The sequence below is a fragment of the Salvelinus fontinalis genome, chromosome 17, assembly GCF_029448725.1.
Source record: "Salvelinus fontinalis isolate EN_2023a chromosome 17, ASM2944872v1, whole genome shotgun sequence".
Lineage (NCBI taxonomy): Eukaryota > Metazoa > Chordata > Actinopteri > Salmoniformes > Salmonidae > Salvelinus > Salvelinus fontinalis.
Genome location: NC_074681.1, coordinates 47,723,889 through 47,729,888, shown reverse-complemented (window position 1 = coordinate 47,729,888; position 6,000 = coordinate 47,723,889).

Sequence of the window (6,000 nt, the reverse complement as noted above, 5' to 3'; positions counted from 1 at the left end):
ATTATTTACCTTCAAAGGTGAATGTATCAAACCAGTTGCCGTGATACAAGTGTTTTGTTGTTGTGCCCTATCCTGTAATAGCTACTGTAAATTGGACACTGCATTTAGATTAACAAGAATGTAAGCTTTCCGCCCATATAAGACATGTCTATGTTACAATGTTTTCTAGTCATATTATCGCATATTGAGCGACAACTGTCCCATTTTAGGGACACCGATCCCTTAACCCTTTATAAATCACTTACTGCTCAAATTTCCTACAAACTGTCTTCACAAATGTCTGCCCACAAATACTGTATGCAAGTGAACCTCAAAAATGTTTATGGTGCAATGTGAAATGTTGCAAGACAGCATATTATTCCTTGAGACAAGCACTTTATAATTAAACAATACTTATTACTTTATTGAAAGTTACTCAGGTGACTTATATTCAGAGCCATAGTTTGCATTTCCTTTACATTTATATATATATATATATATATATATATTACAAATTAACAGGACTGGCTGGGCTGGGGAGAACAGAGCAATGATTGCTTAGTAGTATTGAGTCATGTTGGGGTTCAGAATGTCATCATCAGTCTAAGGTAAGACTGACAAGTCCTGCTGAGAGTGAGGCTGGCCAATGGACACCTTATCAGTCACTTAAATATGTTTTGTAGATGCTACTGATTTACACACGACTCATCTCAATAATACTTTAAAGGAAAACCAGACTTGCAAATGAACACAGATGTAGAAAGCCTAGTTCATAAGCCTAACCACAAGGGTACATTAGACTTTGTCTTATCTCTCACTGCAAATTGAATAATAGCAGCTGCCACGGGTGGATTTCTATAGCATGTCTGTGTTTTGTCCCTCATAACCAGGGTTTGGAACCAAAATTATTTTCCAATCGGTTCGTTGTGAACAGAACCATTATTTTTTCTGTTCTGTTCCACTGTTCCGACCAGCAAAATAAAGTTCTGTACCAGTTCGAAACAAGAAAAGTACCGGTTTATATCGTTCCTTCCTGTTCATTTTTATATATCTGAAATCAGAAAAATAATTATGCTTAGCTCGACTTTCAAATACTTCACCAATCAGTGCAAATAGAGCAACTTGCTATAGAGCTATAGTTGTTTAGATGCAATGGACAGACAAGCGTAGGGTGCGAAGAGACCACTCCAATCAGGATAGAAATGATTCACCATAGGTTTTGTCACACCCTGATCTGTTTCACCTGTCTTTGTGCTTGTCTCCACCCCCCTGCAGCTGCCACCCATCTTCCCCATTATCCCATGTGTATTCCAAATCAAATCAAAGTGTATCTGTCACGTGCGCCGAATACAACCTTACATTGAAATGCTTACTTACAGACTCTAACCAATAGTGCAAAAAAGGTATTAGGTGAACAATAGGTAAGTAAAGAAGTAAAAAGACAGTTGAAAATAACAGTAGCGAGGCTGTACAGTATACAGACACCGGTTAGTCATGCTGATTGAGGTAGTATGTGCATGTAATATGGTTAAAGTAAAGTGACTATGCATATATGATTAACAGAGAGTAGCAGTAGCGTAAAAGAGGGGTTTATACCTGTCTAGTCCTTCTCTGTATTGACCGGTCTGCCTGCCCTGACCCTGAGATTGCCTGCTTTGATCTGTAGTTTTGCTGCCCCTGTGGTTGTAATAAACTCTTGTTACTTCTACACTGTCTGCATCTGGGTCTTACCTAAATGTGATAGTATGAACTGGCCATGACTGACCCAGCAGACTTGGATCAGATCCGCAATGTCCTCGCCTCCCAAGAAGATATCATTGGAAGGCACGAGGAGTTGCTTCGTGGTCTGATGGAAGGGTTCCAGAGCTTGGCCGAATGTCACGACCAAGCCTTGAACACATTGCTGGATCAAATCCGTGGGTTGTCTACTAGGCAGCCTACCATGACGGTAACCTCCCAGCCCCTCATTAACCTGGCTGGTAGCAGTGCCTTCACCCCGGTTTCCCGGGAAGCCCGCTTACCTCCCCCGGAGCACTTCAATGGAGAGTCGGGCACCTGTCGGGCGTTTCTCACTCAGTGTTCACTCATCATGGAGCTGCAGCCTTCATCCTTCCCCTCGGACCGCTCTGATATCCGGGAGGGCTCTCGACTGGGCTACGGCAGTATGGGAACAACAGCCAGCCATATGCTCCAGTCTGGAGGAGTTTGTGGAAGAGGTAAAGAACGTTTTTGCTGCTCCATTCTCCAGGATAGAGGATGCCTGGAAGTTACTCCACTTTTGGCAAAGCTCCCTCAGTGTGGCAGACTATGCAGTGGATTTTCGCACATTGGCACCTGAGTGTGCCTGGAACTCGGAAGCACTGTTAGACATGTTCCTGCACGTAGTTTCGGAGGAAGTAAATGACGAACGTCCTGCCCGAGAACTACCAACGGATCTCGACTCGCTCATCGCCTTGACCATTTGAATCGTTGGGTGACTACGGGAACGAAGGAAGTAGAGGAGATTCAATTCCACTCGCCCGGCCATGGATTCCACCTCGCCTCCGAGCTGTCCGGAAGTCCCCGATGGCTCCATGGCCGAGAAAACCCAGGGCTACCCGAGTTTCTCCGAGAGTCTCCAAAGGCTGCCGATTCCCTCTTCCCGAATCTATGCAACTAGGCAGAGCTCGGCTGTCTCCGGCTGAATGGCTATACAGGCTTCATACTAAGAGATGCCTGTATTGCAGGACTACTGGTCATTTCTTCTCCACCTGTCCACTAAAATACCAGGCTCACCTTTAGGAGCGAGTACTCTGGTGGGCCATACAGAGAACTTTTCCTCTCCCCCTTACTCGCATCCCTTTTCATGGCATGTTGCTGTGGGGGAACCAGTCGAAGTCTCTTCAGGTCCTCATTGACTCTGGGGCCGATGAGTGCTTTATGGATGCTACCCTAGCTTCCGAGCTGGACATACCCACGCAGCTCCTCTCCATTCCCATGGACGTTAGAGCTCTGGACGGGCGCTCTATAGGCCGGGTCGCCCACAATACCACCCCCATCAACCTATGTATGTCTGTGAATCACAGCGAGACAATCCAGTTTCTGCTCATTAAGTCTCCACTGGTTCCCTTGGTATTGGGATTCTCCTGGCTCCAGCAACACAATTCCCTCATTGACTGGTCTGCCGGTTCCATCATGGGCTGGAGCCCAAGTCCCTGTGCATCGACAACCGAGGTCTCAAAGACCCGCTATCTCTCATGTCCTCTGGCCTTCGAGTCACTCCAGGGGGGTGTGTTCTCCAAGCTGGACCTACGGAATGGCTACCACCTGGTGCGGATACGGGAGGGGGATGAGTGGAAGACTACACGTCCAGTGGCCACTACGAGTACCTGGTCATGCCCTTTGGCCTTACCAATGCCCCTGCTGTGTTCCAGGCTCTGGTTAAGGATGTTCCCCTCAAAGTGTTGAACAGGTTCGTCTTCATCTACCTTGATGACATCCACTTATTCTCCCGCTCCACCCAAGAACATGTGCTCCATATCCATCAGTTTCTCCAACACCTCCTGGAGACCAGCTGTTTCTAAAAGCTGAGAATTCCATCGCTAAACCATTCCCTTTCTGGGTCACATTGTCTTCTGAAAAGCGTTCGGTATACACGGCGAATATCTCCGGCTCTGATTTTATTTGATACATATGATAATAACATCATAAAGTAGGTTTTTTCAACCGAGTTTTATCAGTTTATTCAACGTTTATTGGGACTTTTGGAGTTTTCCGTTCTTTGCGCCAAGAGAGGATGGGAATGTTAGCAACCTTGGCTAGCATTGTGGCGCGAATTCGACAGAAGAAATGGACATTCTAAAACCAAACAATGATTTATTCTGGACCAAGGACTCCTTGTACAACATTCTGATGGAAGCTCAGCAAAAGTAAGAAAACATTGATGTTATTTCGTATTTCTGTGTAAAATGTTGACTCCTATTCTCCGCCGTGTTGGTGAGCACTGTCTCACAATAACGCAAGCTGTATGTTATGGTAAAGTTATTTTTTCAATCTAACACAGTGGTTGCATTAAGAACCAGTGTATATTTCATTTGCCACACAACAAATATTTTTATGTAAAGTTTATGATGAGTTCTTTGGTCAGTGTCCAAACTATCTCCGGAGATTCTGGTGAATCGTTGCTACGTATTCACAATGTATAACCAGGATTTGTAGCTATAAATATGCACATTTTCGAAAAAACATAAATGTATTGTATAACATGATGTTATAAGACTGTCATCTGATGAAGTTGTTCAATGGTTAGTGATTCATTTTATATCTTTTGCTGGTTTTTACGAAAGCTACATTTCCGGTGAATAAATGCCGTTGTGTGTTTGGCTATTGTGGTAAGCTAATATAATTCTATATTGTGTTTTCGCTGTAAAACACTTAAAAAAATCGGAAATATTGGCTGGATTCACAAGATGTTTATCTTTCATTTGCTGTATTGGACTTGTGATTTCATGAAAATTATATTATTTGATATCCCTGTCCCGTTAGGCTAGGCTATGCAAGTCAGCTTTTTTGATGAGGAGGATCCCGGATCCGGGAGGGTGATGAAGTAGAGTTAACTGACTTGCCTAGTTAAATAAAGGTTAAAAAAATAACACATTTTACCCCTGCCTGCCTTGACCTGTCGTTTTCCTGCCCCTGTGGTTGAAAATAAACTTGTGTTACTTCTACACTGTCTGCATCTGGGTCTCACCTAAACGTGATAGGTTTGACTTCTTCAGGCTAGGGTCCTTTTTTCTCAATTTCCACCTGACTGACGTTCCCAAAGTAAACTGCCTATTGCTCAGGCCCTGAAGCCAGGATATGTATTTCATTGGTACCATTGGAAAGAAGACACTTTGAAGTTTGTAGAAACGTTTATGTAGGAGACTATAACACACTAGATATGGTAGGGGAAAATCCAGACTTTTTGGGATATTAAAAAAGATTTTATCTAACAAAATTACGCTACATGTTATAGCTTGGACCCTTTGGATGACAAATCAAAGGAAGATTTTCAAAAAGTAACTGAATATATAATCGCTATTTGTGAATTTATGAAACCTGTGCCGATGGAAAAATATTTTGATGTGGGGCCCCATCCTCAAACAATCGCATGGCATGCTTTTGCTGTAATGGCTACTGTAAATCGGACAGTGCAGCTAGATTAACAAGAATTTAAGCTTTCAACCGATATAAGACACTTGTATGTACCTACATGTTTAATATCCATAATTGTTATGATTATTTATTTGAATTGCGTGCCCTCCAGTGTCACCGTAAGTTGCCCCGCTAGCGAGACGCCTAGCTTAAGGTGATCACTCAAGATAGCTGTGTATTTATTGGCGTTTACCTTGCACTCTAAGGGGTTGAGTGGATCTAAACCATGCCAGGAAAATGCACCCCACATCATAACAGAGCCTTTATTTTGTCATACCTGTATGTCCCTCAGTCCTCACCCTCCATTTTCTGTCGTGCAGGTAGTACATGTAGCCGTGACTTTTGCTATACTATCGATTTCACTTGCAGAATTGGATATATGATTTTGTACATTTAACAAGATTGCTTTAAGAAAAATCCAATCATTCGTGCTCAAGGACTTTGGAAAAACGAATCAAAAAGGCAACGATAATTATCAAGTGATGACGATTTTATTGCCGAGACAACAGGAATGTAACGTGTGCAAATAGTCGAAGCAATTTCAGGGAGTGAGTGTTTTAATAAAACTATGAACACGAAGCATAAACAACACACCGTCATGAAAACAGAGTCAATAACACATGAGGAAAGAACCAAGGGAAGTGACAAATATAGGGAAGATAATCAAGGAGGTGATGGAGTCCAGGTGAGTGTCACGAGGCGCAGGTGCGCAAGACGATGGTGACAGGTGTGCGGGATAACCAGCAGCCGGATGACCTAGATGCCGGAAAGGGAGTAGACGTGACAGTAGACGTGACAGGGAGGGTACTGCAGTGTGTTGACTGACCTACGGTTCAAACATACTGA